Source organism: Helicoverpa armigera, chromosome 15 (assembly GCF_030705265.1).
Source record: "Helicoverpa armigera isolate CAAS_96S chromosome 15, ASM3070526v1, whole genome shotgun sequence".
Taxonomy (NCBI): domain Eukaryota; kingdom Metazoa; phylum Arthropoda; class Insecta; order Lepidoptera; family Noctuidae; genus Helicoverpa; species Helicoverpa armigera.
The window spans coordinates 3,978,035-3,991,860 of NC_087134.1; the positions used below are offsets into that span (position 1 = coordinate 3,978,035).

General features: G+C 34.9%; 1 protein-coding gene across 10 annotated transcripts in view; it reads right to left on the minus strand.

The window, feature by feature from the left end:
• The window catches only part of LOC110371297 (semaphorin-1A), a 301,020-nt gene that overhangs the window by 81,090 nt on the left and 206,104 nt on the right, over window positions 1-13,826 (minus strand). The window contains exon 1 of one of the 10 annotated variants that reach the window (XM_049845246.2): window positions 5,651-5,669. The exons of the other annotated variants lie outside the window; for them this stretch is intronic. The gene's annotated coding sequence lies outside the window, so the exon portion shown is untranslated. Of the gene's footprint in view, window positions 1-5,650; window positions 5,670-13,826 lie in introns of those variants that run through there. 10 annotated transcript variants of the gene reach the window in all.

A 13,826-nucleotide genomic window follows, 5' to 3' on the forward strand; every position in this document is an offset into this window, starting at 1 on the left:
AACTGAAAATAAATAACTTTGGAAATTAATTAATACAACAACCATTCCTATATTTTGACACTTGTGTACCTTACGAGTCCCTCGACTAGAGGCTAGACTCACCTGAAACTGAAGAAATTTATTATTAAACAATCTTGAAGAATAAGTTGCAATATTTATTTATATTTAGCTTCTTGATATTTATGTTACAGTTATCATTTTAGTCTCTTATATGCATACTTCGATTAATATCGATCAATTACGATTGAAACTCGAACTCGATTGTTAACTCTACACAGCAATATCGTTTTCAATTTAAGTTAGAAATATGCACATAAGTAAAACTAAAACCTGAACTTATAACCATTTAATGTCCACTATATCGTTCTGAAAGTTTCTGTAATACTGTAGGCAATGTGGGTAATGAACATAACCGCAAAATTCTGATTATTAGCAACAATTACACATAAGGTTGCTATATAGTAGCGTTAACCTTAACTAGAGATATTAAACCTTATACATATTATGTAGTTACTAGGCACCTGATTGTAACAGAAATAATTAAAACAAAAAGAATCACATAAACTTTTACAATGTTCAACTTAAAGATGATCATGAATAACACAAAGGCCTAAGCAGGTATACCTATATATTTACTATATTATTTATCTACAATTCGGTGTTATAGCCCAACATAGTAAAATGAATATCCCACATGATCCAAGTAAACAAATCTATATCGGGAACCTCATTACATCGCCTCAAGTGTATCTCGCATACGTAATGCAATATTTTAAAAACAGCGGGTACCCTCGCATCCGTGTTATCAAATCGTTGAATTCGAACTCTCTGGAATATGGGCCAATAAGTCAACAAATGAATCCGCGATGATACATAGCCGCCTCCAACGCCAATATCGTCTTCATATAAGATTTCTTGCATAGATTTATCACCCTCTATGCAAATAGACGCTTGATGGATATTGCGAGACGCAAACCCGGGTTACGGATGTGTCGAAATTAATGTTTTTTTCTTCGTCGGGTGCCGAGAGATATTCTAGTCATATTTCATCTCGAGAAACTTGTAAATAACGCCTGTGTGACATGTACGTTTCTGGCGGAGACACGAGACGGCGACGTGAACAAATTCATAATCACTACTTAGAGATGATAAGATTACTAGTAGATTCTAGAGAGATTTTGAGAGTAATTTTAAAGGAGTTTATGCAAAATTGTAATGTCGTAAATCTTTTAAGTAACATTTCAATTAGCATAAAACACGATAATAAATGGAAAGCAATTCGTAGCGACAAATAAGAAAATAAATATATGCATTAGGGCCCCCGTTTAATCTAAGTTGAGTCTCGGTGGCCGAGTGGTACGGAATTGGATTAACAGCGCGTGTAGCTTGGTCAGCGGCGGTATAATCAACTGGTCTCGATTAATAGCCATTATTGATTCGGTATTAATTGGCGCATCACTGTGGCTTGGCAATCACTGCACGCGATTCTGCAATCTGCTGCGGTCGGAAAAGTCAGCCTCGCTAGTTTCGGGGTTATTACAGATTGATCAATTTTATGGTAACGGTTGGACTGTTTAATTAGTGGATCCTGCTAGGTATTGTAATACTAGTGCTGTGGTACTACGTACATATTCTACGGTGATTGGTATTCTATGGTGCTAGATTCCTTTGGTGTATGCTTTGTGATTGCTGTGTGATTGCAATTGTTTCGTGCTGAATAATATTATTAAATAGTTTTGCTGGGAATTCAGATGAAAAACAATATGTTGTGTTTTAATATTTCTCGTCTAAATAGTTTATAATTTCTTATGTAACATATGTATGTAAATAATAAAAACAAAACGTGTATTTCACAAGAGAAGAGAGACTTTTCCAAGCGTAATTGAAAATCATAACATTGACTCTTATGAAAAGCAAAATATTTATTTTCAATGCTGAAAAATGCTCAAAAAGTCCAAGTCATGAATTTAAAAGCAGTAATTTTCGTACACTTTCTACCAAAATGGAATTTCATTCATTAAATAAGCTGCAATATCATACAATGTTTATTCTGTCATCTGTCCAATTTCTCTCAATTAGCTCCGAAACTATCCCGAGATGATAATTCAATTAGCCAGTGCTGCATTGTTTTTTCTTCATTTTGGGCCAAATTTTCTAATTTCAGGTACTAATAATACCGTATATTACACCCGTAGTTAAATGTTATTACTAAAGACTATTATTTCACGTGACCTGGATTGTTTCCAACCAAACGGCCGTATGCTACTGTTATTACTAATTTAACTGGTACAATTTCGACCCCTCGAGATCTCTATTAAGCGAAATGAGATTCGAGGTACAGTTGCAGGTAATAAATATTGCGGGATTCCATGAATTTTGTACGTATATTCAGATTTTGTACTAAACCAATTCTATTGTCATTCTTTAGCGATTTACTCGCGCTAACTAATGTATGAGCTTCAGCGTGTCTTTAACAGAAACTGAATAACTAAAGCAAAATAAAGCGAAGGATTCCGTTGCGAACACTTTTAAAAAATTCAACGGATTCTCGCAATTTCTGGAAGCAATTGAACGAAAGATAAAAAAAGAGAAAATAAAGGAATCGATAAAAACCATTTGATGTTCGTTAAAAATAGACGGCAGGATTGCTGAGTTTACTTACCGAGGTCAGGGGACAAATGTTAGGCTATTCTTTATCTTTTTTCTTTTGGCAGGGTGCATTAATTGCGACTGATGCTATTGCAGTACCTTTCCCCGCCTCATGTTTTCGCAAACAATTTGTTTTAGTCGGTTGACTTCTAATTTTACTTGGAAATCTGATGTAGGCGGGTTGTATTGCGAACAGTCACAAGCTTTGCTTAGGTATATAGGTATTGTTTGTATTTAGAATTATTATGTAACTGTGGGAGGACAGAGTAGTGCTTAGATTCTGAGTGATGTAGTGAGTTGTATTAGAATTAGTTAAAGTGTAAATATAAATAACGTTCGTTTTTTAAGGCCTAATAATTAATAACTAAAAAATAAGACAATATAAACGTTTGTTTTGAAAAAAAGTACCTATTTTTATATGTATTGCTTTTTTTATTCTTCATATTTTACTAAAAAATATGCCAAACCATGGCATCTGATCAATTAACTTAGTTTTTAATTACCAGAAGCACTTGTTAGGATTATAGGGGTCCATAGATCCCCTAACTGTCCTGTCCAAAGGGGGACATACCGATTACAAAATTGAATGTCATTATCAGAAACCACTAGACTGCTGACACTCGATCCATTCCGCTTGATTGGCTCATATGTGTCAATAGCCAATAACAATTGATTAAGTTAACCAATACTGGGCCATCTGTCGTCCGCCATTGTTGTTTTCGATGACGTCATAGTTTGCTTTGAATATAGAAAGTTACTTGAAAGTCTGGCTATATTGTGGCCAAATGTTGGGCCAAACTGCAAATCATTGGCGGAACATTCGTCATGATGTGAATTATTGTCAGTTTGAGAGCTTGTTACGGAAAACGATTTTGATTGATGATTGTGACGAGGAAAACGATAGTTTAAGTAGGTATCTGAAGGTTATGGGTACTTTAGAAGATTATGCTTTTAGAAATAATGAAATCTTCAATAATAAAACTGTCGCGAAAAAAATTCCATCAAATTAATTAATCGTAAGACTCGTTCGCATTGTTAACAACAAGCTTTCCCCTCCATAGTTTCCGTGGCACTATAATACAACATCTGTATCAAACATCCAAGCTGATCTGGAGCTAATCCACGGATTTCTAATGCAAATACATTCATCAGTGCTAATGCATAGGAAGTAATCAGTCTGAAGCCGTCATGGCCGCCGAGATATAAATCAAACTGGATTAAACCGGTTTAGGGCGATGATTATAAGAATACTATCGAAAGGACCGTTAATTTTCGAATGTAAAGTGCACTTATTCGGAGATTGTCGTGTCTGCGAGTTATTGTCTTTTTAATTTATTCTTTGGTCGTTATTTGCAGCTTGGGAGTTTTAGTTAGTACTTAAATGTTCGATGGTTAGGTCTGGTTTTTGAAGAAATCACATTAAATCTCTTTAAAAAGAAATAAAACTTATTGAAAAACAAATCAATTTTATTTAGCTGATGCAATTTCATTGCTAAAATTGCAACAATTCCCATTCCACACGGATTTTGTTACCTATATCTTGTTCTATGCTACATTATCATGCACCGCATACTTAGGTACGTTTACCCCCAACTTACCCCCAAGTAAGTGGAACGCGGATGATGAGGGTTCAAGATAACGCTTTATGGACGACAGAAGCTTTTAAAAAAATATTAAGAACATTAAACGTGAATAGAGAAAAAGTTATAAATAAAAAAAAAACAATTTAATTTATGAGCGAGTGAATGGCTAATCTTGAACCCGATCTTGGTCGTTTCACATTTTTTCCAGAACAATTTCTACTGAAGAATTTTGGGGAAAAATGTTTCATTTAGTTCGTTCTTGAATGAGTAGGTTGGGTAATAGGCATACAAATATGTATTTTTGGGCTTTATTAAACATTAATTTTGTTAATTAAGAACGTTATTTAAGTAAGAGTATTTTTATTTATTTTGGTGTATCTAGATATCCAGTTACATAAATATATTTTTGAAATTCATGAAAAGCATAATGGAATTGGTTTTGAGTAGTAATATAATATTTCTTGTGATTGTGATTCAAATGGATATCTGTATGTACAGGAATATGCTATCCATTGCTAATATTACTTTTCTTTACGAAGATTCTTTGATCTCCATTGTTATTCCACGTATATCATAGTGAAAGAATTTTAATGTATAAAATGATGTTATAATAAAGTAATAAAATAACGTAATATATGACATTCATAATAATCTAGTAATAAGATAAATTGGAGCCAGTTTGGACTCATTATTTACTTCTTAAGCCTTAATATAAAAGTTGGTTCATAAGTCTAAGCACTCTCAAAGTAAGAGGGCACCAATTTGGCAATATTTCTGAACAAATAATAATGATGAATTCGGTAGACCTCTTAGGGAAAGTTGAGATTATTTAGATTTACTTGGAATCCCCGAGTACAGTTGTTTACCCAGCACGTAATTGTCCACTAAGAGGGAATAATTCATACGTTGATGCCATCGAAATAATGACTGCCGAACACGTACCCCGTTCGTTAATTAAAGTCAAAAGATTTACAAACATAATAAGAAATTCAGATTAGTCCAACAATAAGGGCGTGATTATTTGACAGCAAAAGCATTTCGCTGAATTATTTGGCTTTTGGGAGCGTTAAATATTTCAACAATCAGTCGCGGCGCGTTCCTCTAAGTGCGAGAGCTAACTTCCATCGGGCAATTAACGGCATTTGCAATTCCAAATTCTCCATCGTTAGCGACGGAAAAAATTGCCGAGCGAAAAAATTAAGGACTTGCGAAAAAATAAACACAAACCAACTGGCGAATAAGATAACACAAAACTCTTGCCGTACATTAATTAAACAATGAAAAATAACTCCAAGTTTTGTAAATAAATGACTCGCAAACGTGACTTTAAAGAGAAAGCTGTACAATCATCTTTAAATACTCTAAACAACATCTAATTAGGTTTATTCTTTACGGAGAACTCTTTTACTCGTAATTACTTGTCTATTTGTGAAGTTTTATCTTCGGAGGTTATGCAAATACGGAAACTAAATTAGCATTCAGTCTTCAAATCCTTCAGCGAAAATACTTGGAGCGAAGTAATACCTGTAACAAAAGAAAAATCACATTATTTCGGCCACTTATATTTGAAGGCGAAAACATTTCTTCATATTTGTCTTGTTGTAATACAGAGATAAGCGAGTGCGAATAAATTTCTATCTTCTTTAAAATAACCTGTCGGCGTGCAATCCCATCTTGTTGGAAATATGGCGAGCACATTTTTTGTTCCGTAAACCGATCCAAATATTTTTCATAACATCGGCTGCAATGCGGTACTCCGAAGTGAGGACAAGACGGAGCAAGGGAGAGATTGAACGGGGAATATTTCCCTCTATGGAAAAACTCCGATTGAAAATAATCGGCCCCTCCAGTCTGGTGGCTTTATCACTGAATATTTGGAAAAAATAATAAACTGTTGGGTTGATGCCAAATGAAGTATTTAGAAAGCCATTTTAAGGTTCGTTTTGTTTAGATTGGAGAGGTGTGGCTATATGGCTTATTTTGGTATTATCTATTATTATCGAATGCAGCTTAAAGTATGTAGGTTGATATGTGTTCTGCTAAAGGCATGTTTGGTGAAAAAATACAAAAATTGAAATATAGAAGTTACACAGTTAAAAGTACATAATTAAACTATTGACATCGCTGTTTCCATGTCAATCTATCTAAAATGTTGACAATGTATTCTCTGAAACTGAAACTTAAGGTCTTGACTACAGGAGCGCTAGTTATTACTAGATTCAAGTAGAAATTATTGCTATTTCTTCGAAATATATTCCGTCTATTATTATTGAATTTGTATATAAATAATAAATTACCATTGACAGAGTTTTGAGCATTGACAGGCTCAGCTCAATTTGTGAATATTGTCTCGATAATTTATTCGGCACCTGAAGCCTCTCAAGTTATCTTCAATTGGTGATTATTATTTAACTGTCACGAGAGAAATACTTCTAAAAAATCGTATTATATTAAGATTGTTATTTGCTTCACCTTTATAAAATATTCAACCTACATTAACTTACTTTAGACTCACAAACGTATCATCGAAAGAACAAAGAAGAATATAAATGCCTGTTATTTCAATCAGCGCCATCTCTCGGCTTAAATTTGCAACATACGACGGTACTAAAAAGCATCATCCCTAAATTCTCAAACCGAAGCTCCATTAGAACAACAGCGTATAAAATAAATGTCTTTAAAAATGCTTGCGGAAGTTATAAGTAGATATAAGTATAAGAACTGAGCACCTTTTAGCGAACAAACCGTCACTATACGGGCGGGCTTGGTTCTCCTTAAGTGCTGGTAACATGATATGCAGGGACCTTCCCTTTGTAAAACGTTGTAATGAACAAAATGTTGATGAACATTTTTCTTTATTATATACTGTGAACGTTAGCTGTTCCCTGCGGTGTAGTGCAATTTTTTGTGTTAATTTTACCGTCTTGGATAATTGGTGGGGATGAAGGAAATTGGTTTAGGCTACTCGGTTGTAAGATAGGTAATACTTTACCAATGCCATTCCTAAGTGCTTATGTGAACATTAAACAAATTGATGAAAACTTCACAGAATTTAATTATGACTAGTAGAAAAGTTACAATGTTCTTCAATCGTTGACAATAAATTAATTTGCGCATTCAGTTTAGGTACAATCTGATATGAACTCCAAAAAAAAATCCACTTGATGAACTATAAATAACAGCAGTTATATGGTACAAAAATAAAAGCCACGTTTTAATAGTGAGTAATCAAGTAAAAACAAATGAACAAAAACATCAATTGTAACGACCGTCATTGAGGCACTACATTTGAAATAAACATTAATAAACCGGACATTTATGGCATTACTTCAAAAATTACAATTACGCCCATACAATGTTCCCCGACCTCCCCCGTAATTTAGTTAAAAATATTCATTAAAAAACACGAACACGACATTCGAACTTAAACCTACACACTTCGCAATAAGAATCAAAGTTTCCAAATAAACTTTTTATGTAATCAGCTGATATGCAAGTGCTAGCCAAATATGATTTCAGCTGCAATTGGATTAGGAATGATTTTCGCTTGCACACTGCACTCTGTCAGCGATCAAATAAAGTGAGCATTAGCAGATTAAGCCCCATAGTCCTGGATTAATAGTCGAATGTCGTGATGTAAATAAATTTAAAGGCCAGTGTTTTTAATTCACACATCTGTCACACTTGTCGGCTTTAGGGTCGAATGGGGTTATTATACCCTAATAAGGTCATTGGGGGATGGTATGAATAGCCGTGTAAAAGTCGAGCAGTCTTTTTCTAATTTATTACTTTTGTAACCAGCTGTCCCACGTGGGCAGTGAACAGTAAGTAGAATTAGCTTTGTTTGTTACTTAGTCGTGTATAACAAGTTTTATCGAAGATTTTTGCTTAGTAGTTTTTATATTTGAAACCGATTTGCACATGAAGCAATGCTTTGCAAAGAAAACAATCCCAAAGACTCGTTCCGTCTCACAATCATTTAATATGTTGGATAGTGTAAATTAGAAAAGCATCGCACTACATACCTTCTATATCACGCTTGTAGGACAATAAGCCACTGGCTAATATAATACAATGAACTATATGCACCCACTGAGTTAGAGATGAATGTGATGTTAATTTAATACACGTTTCTATAGATCATAATTTGTAATATAGGGTGCCGTGTGTATTATCTAAGGATCAAAGTATATTATTAAAGCAATTATCCGTAAATTTCTTATCATATTTGCCTAATTATTTATCACCAGCGAGGTGGGTCAAAATTTCTTCTCATATAAAATGAGCAAGCTGCTATCTATCACACCCAATCAAGGCCAATTTGCAAAAGATTTTGGAAAACCAAAATATACAGTTCAGATACATAAAACTACTCAAATATTTTCATAAAAAACCGTTGATTATCCAACATAATTTTGGTTTATCAACGTGATACACAATATTTTTGATAGTCAATTCGGTAACGTGCGAATCGAAAGTGTCAATCGCATGACATCATTATTGCTCATCACCGGTCGCTGGCAGGCTGCACTGATTAATATGTGACATACCGACCATTCCATGACGAGAATTTAATATAAAAAGCGGAATTATCTACTTTGAGGTAGGTTAATTATGTTAATAATTAATTGTGTTTTTTTGAGCTATGACTTCAGTGATAAAAAAAAACAACTCTCCTAAAACAATATCAATTTGAGTATCAATTGGTACCTGAATGATTTTTCTACGTTATATATTATGCAGTTTCTATGTGCAGTTGAGATTCCTTTTATAAAACAAATTGCTAGAACTCACAATCCCCAGAAAACCTAATAAAACGTTAGCTTCTAACTCCAAATTCTTTTGTTAGCATTCAAAAACTAATTCACATAGAGGAAAAGCATTAAATTCGTTCAATGCAGCCACTCTTTCAGTTGGCGAGTCAAAACACTGCATTGCGCCGGGCGAACACTAATTCAATAAGGACTGTATGTTCTACACGCTTCTAAAAACAGTATTTTCATGATTTTTAGACCAGCTTTCATATCCGTGTTATTTAATTAACTGATCACACTCGGAGCTTTGTGTGGGAAAATTATTAGTTCAGCACGTTACGACGTGACGTTGAAAAAACGTCTATGTTCGTCATGTGAAAACATATGACGTTTGTGCGCGTCGTCGTCTCAAAAACGCGTCAGTGGTTTTCGAGTCTTTGTATTGTAATTAGGAGATGGGATGCGCTGGGAGTGTGGCGTCCTTTGTTTCAGAAAAAGAGGGGAATGTCACGCGCTCATGCTGCGTCACGTCGCGTCACGTCAGAATAAGGCCGCGGTATTTGTGTATTCTCTAAAGCAATATGGCTGCGCGAGCATCATACTAATAATGTGTGGAGGAAAATGCTGTTCATTTTCGAAGAGAGTTAAGCTTTATTTTTTGGCATTAGTTCTCTATACACGTTATAAGCTCATATGAGTATCAAATGCATTAGTACTTCTTAAAATGTATTGATCTCAACTTTAAATAAACCGTGTCTCAACTTCAGATCATTAAGACCCCCTTTCAAAACACTCCCACCAATTTATTCTTTGCTTAATCGGTGAGAAAATTCAGCTCGAATTTAGTACGGTCATTTTGGGACGGGCAAATAACAGTAGTCCGTTAGCCACTGCATAACAAATAACTAATGAGGGCATTATCAGGAGGACATAATGGTTGAAATAACACGATAATATTGTTATACCCCAGACTTACGCTAAATGGAGTTGGCACAACGCCTGCCGCTTGTACAAATACCTATTATTATTTAAATGTAGAAGAAATAACTGTTATTTCTAACGTTTATTGTTGGAGCCTAATGTTATCGTCAGATATTTAGGTTATGGTTGTCTCTATTCGTCTGTATTAAATTCCCACTGATGATTTCGATTTGTCTGTTTAATTACATAAATATAAATAACATTCATTTGTCTGTTTCTGTGATAATAATTTCAAAATATCTTATAGCACTAAGCTATTTAAATCACGATGCACTAAAGCTCCTTGTATTTCAGTTGTTTATCTTCCATTGCATTCCTGAATCCTAAAAAGAATCTTCATAAAGTATTTTAATCAGTCTCAAGTTAGTGTCGAAGAGCGCTGCACCTCGAAACAGTTCTTCGTATTTCAGCGAGTATTCAACGTTGCCGCTTAAATCTAAGTGAAGAGACATACCTAGGCGGGATTCGGAGCAATTCGCACCACGTACCCGAGTCTGTAACTCAGCGTGAAGAATAAGACATGTAAATAGTAAATACGGGACCATTAGGGACGCGAGGCACGAATTTGCATGAAGATTAACGACTTCAGCCCGCTTTCGGGACTGCATAGTGCAGCGCGCGCGTACAAAGCCTTTGTCGTAACTCCGCAGCCAAATATTACCTCTAACCTCATTAATATACAGTCGCTAATCGCGTAACCGATCACGATATTATGGTAACTTTATTAGTGTGACCTAGTTAACGTTTCGAGTTATTTAATGTATTTAATGTAGTTTAATGATCTGTTTCAATGCTTTTGAGTAATTAATTACCAATTATGAAGTCTTAATCAGCAGGTACGGCAGGTCATGTTGGAAAATTGGATAATGGTATGTCGGTAGTTTGATGATTACGGTAATTAATTTGTTTTAATTAAGTGTTATGAAAAGTTAATGGAGGCTTTTTATGTGATATCATTGGATTGTTATTTCCCGGTGGTATTGTTTTTCATTACCTGCACTCCGACACTCAATTTATGAAAATTTTCACTTGTATCATTTATAGCTACCTATTGCTGAAAGATACACGATTTCATTCGCTTTTTATCAAAAATAATTCACCCAAAGCCTTTCCTTTTTTGCATACGACTACCATTGCATAGTACGTTCACATAATGATACCGCATTCACCGTAGCATAAACATAATAAGTCAGGAACATACTGTATAAGCCATGGCATACACTGCGCCATGGGACCGGGCGCCGTGCCAATTTGTCTAATGCCTAGTTATGCCCCATTTACTGCCGGATCAAGTACATACGACCACTCTATGTACTATACTTCCTATATATTTGTATAATGCCGGCCTTTTCCGTTAGCTTTTTTGGCAACGGGCCTTCAGAATTTTTTTTTGGTTGTGCACTTTTTACAAGGCTTATTTTGCAGGGTTTTAAAAGATTAATGTGGTAAACTATTTCGTTGGTTAGGCTTTTCTGGTATGTTTTTAAATTCGGAAAAGCCGGTTTAATAGTATGCAGTTACATTTTCATTTGCGGTTTTCGTTTCAAAATAACTTTTAACGGAAATATTTGAAGGATTGAGAATATGAACCAAACAGATGTAAATATCTTGTTTTTATGTCGTAAAACATAGAAAGCTAATTTGGAATAAGGGAAAACAAAACCTTATCTTTATTACAAGAAACGAAAGCCAAGGTGTACAAGCTCCATTCCACTGCCAAGTCACACGAAGCAGATAATAAGTCGAAATGGGAAGAAAACTGGCAACCTTCGTCAGCCTTAAAAACAAAACAAAGTAAGGCTAGGAACACACTCGACTGACGCAATTTGTATCATAAGCAGAAGCCTAATATGCGACATTACATTATGCATATGTCGGAGGCTTTTAGACGCATACGATGATGCGTAATTTTTCACCAAGGCAATCAGCGATTTTCCCTTTTTACCCTCGTTCGCCGAAAGAGCTGTGTGCGTAATGCCTTGCGTTTTTTCGCGACGTTTTATTCGCAATAATGTGGGAGTGCGGGGGCGGGGGGGTGATTAATGTCTCGCCAGATGGAACGACACTACCACTTTGATTACAAGTGTTCGAGTGTTGCTTTTTTTTCGTGAAGAGACACTCCGTATTTTGGGGCGTCAATTTTTTTATCGGCGTGGCGATGTAATACTCTCTGAGTTACATTTGAAAGCCTTAAGAAGTTTTATAGAATTCATGGACAAACGTCACCATAATTATTTTTAGGTACTTTTTATCAAAATTACTAGTAACGCGTAAAAAGATACGGTGTAAAATACGCTTAACAAGAGTTCTCTAAATCAGACTCTCCTATAACATGCTTACGAAGCTAACTCGAAGTTATTAGCACCATGCTAACACGACTTCCATTAAGGGCTATCAAACAAAAAAGCTTGATTACAAAATAAAAGCCTTTCACGCCTTTGATATCAAAACAAAACGCCACTACGTGTCAATGCAACTTTAACGACGTTCGTGTAAAAACATTTTCAACGATACATAATCGGATAACTTCGGCGCTGTTCGGGGGTGTTCGGCTAAAATCGGCGGCGTTCGGGTGTGTTCGGGCCTGTTCGCTTTTTGACGTGGCATCGTTAAGGGAATCTGTCGAATTATTCCCATGAATATTTATTCGTACGTCTGACGCTCGGGGCAGTAATGGTAGCTCCTGTACTAGCAAGATATTGAATCAATATGCGATTTATCTCACTATTATAATGGTACGGTCGTGTGGTCGTGTTTGATTGCTTTTATGATTGGATTATTCGCGAACGTTTTATTAGTCGGCTGCTCAATTTATAATCCATTTTTCTTTTTCAGAGATGAAATTTCATAACCTTTTCATAGGTCGATTTTGTATGTAATAGAGGACGAAATATTTTTTGAATTAGAGTAAATATATTTTTGTGTAATATATGTTGAATCAGATAGATATTATTTCACTATATGTGTAACAGTATTAGTAAGGAATATCATTATTCTGTAAGCAAATGGAATTACGTACAAGTTGATACAGCGTTTCAAGTTAAGTAATGCAATATATTAGAGCGGGTGTAATGACGAATAGATTTAATTTATAGCGTAATTCTGTTATTGATTATTATCACATAGAGAGAAACTAGGGTTAAGGAGCATTTCATCTCGTCAAAGATATAGCTAATATAGCCAATATGTATGGCATTTTGGCATATAGAGGTATAGTCTTAAGCGTAACTTTTACGAAATCAGTTTAATTCAAGTGTTGAATATACATACAGTAAAAAAAAAAATTATAAGTATTATTAATTTCTTATTCTTAAAAATAAATTACTTTTACAAAAATGTTTACTTATTTTTCTTACTGCTTATCTCGTATACACTTAAATTTCCTCAAAGTAACGTCAGCACAATATTTCCCGCAGCGATGAAGAAAGTAGCTGGGTGCATAATGAATGGTTTTTACTGCAAGCTGCACCCGACGGATGGCAGGGTGTTATTACAACTATAAGGAGTTGCAATCAAGAACTGCTTGTCATAATGTAGTGTGACTTGTAATTTTGAAGTAAGTAGGTCGGATGTGTAGTTTTGAGCGATGTTCATAAGCATATTAGGTATAGTAAGTGAATTGTTGATAGAGCTTTTTATCGATGTAGTTTTATGTATTCTTATTCTTCTTGGCGAGTCGATGGCAGATGATTTTGGATGCCCAGTATTTCACCATGGACACAGAATTGGTCATGGTCAAGAGAAAATAGGTTGCAAGGATACTGTATGATAAGGCACTTATATACTTAGGAACTGGTAGACATTTTTTACAATCTTTATATAAACATTTCTAATTGGCATTACCAATAACAAACACTTT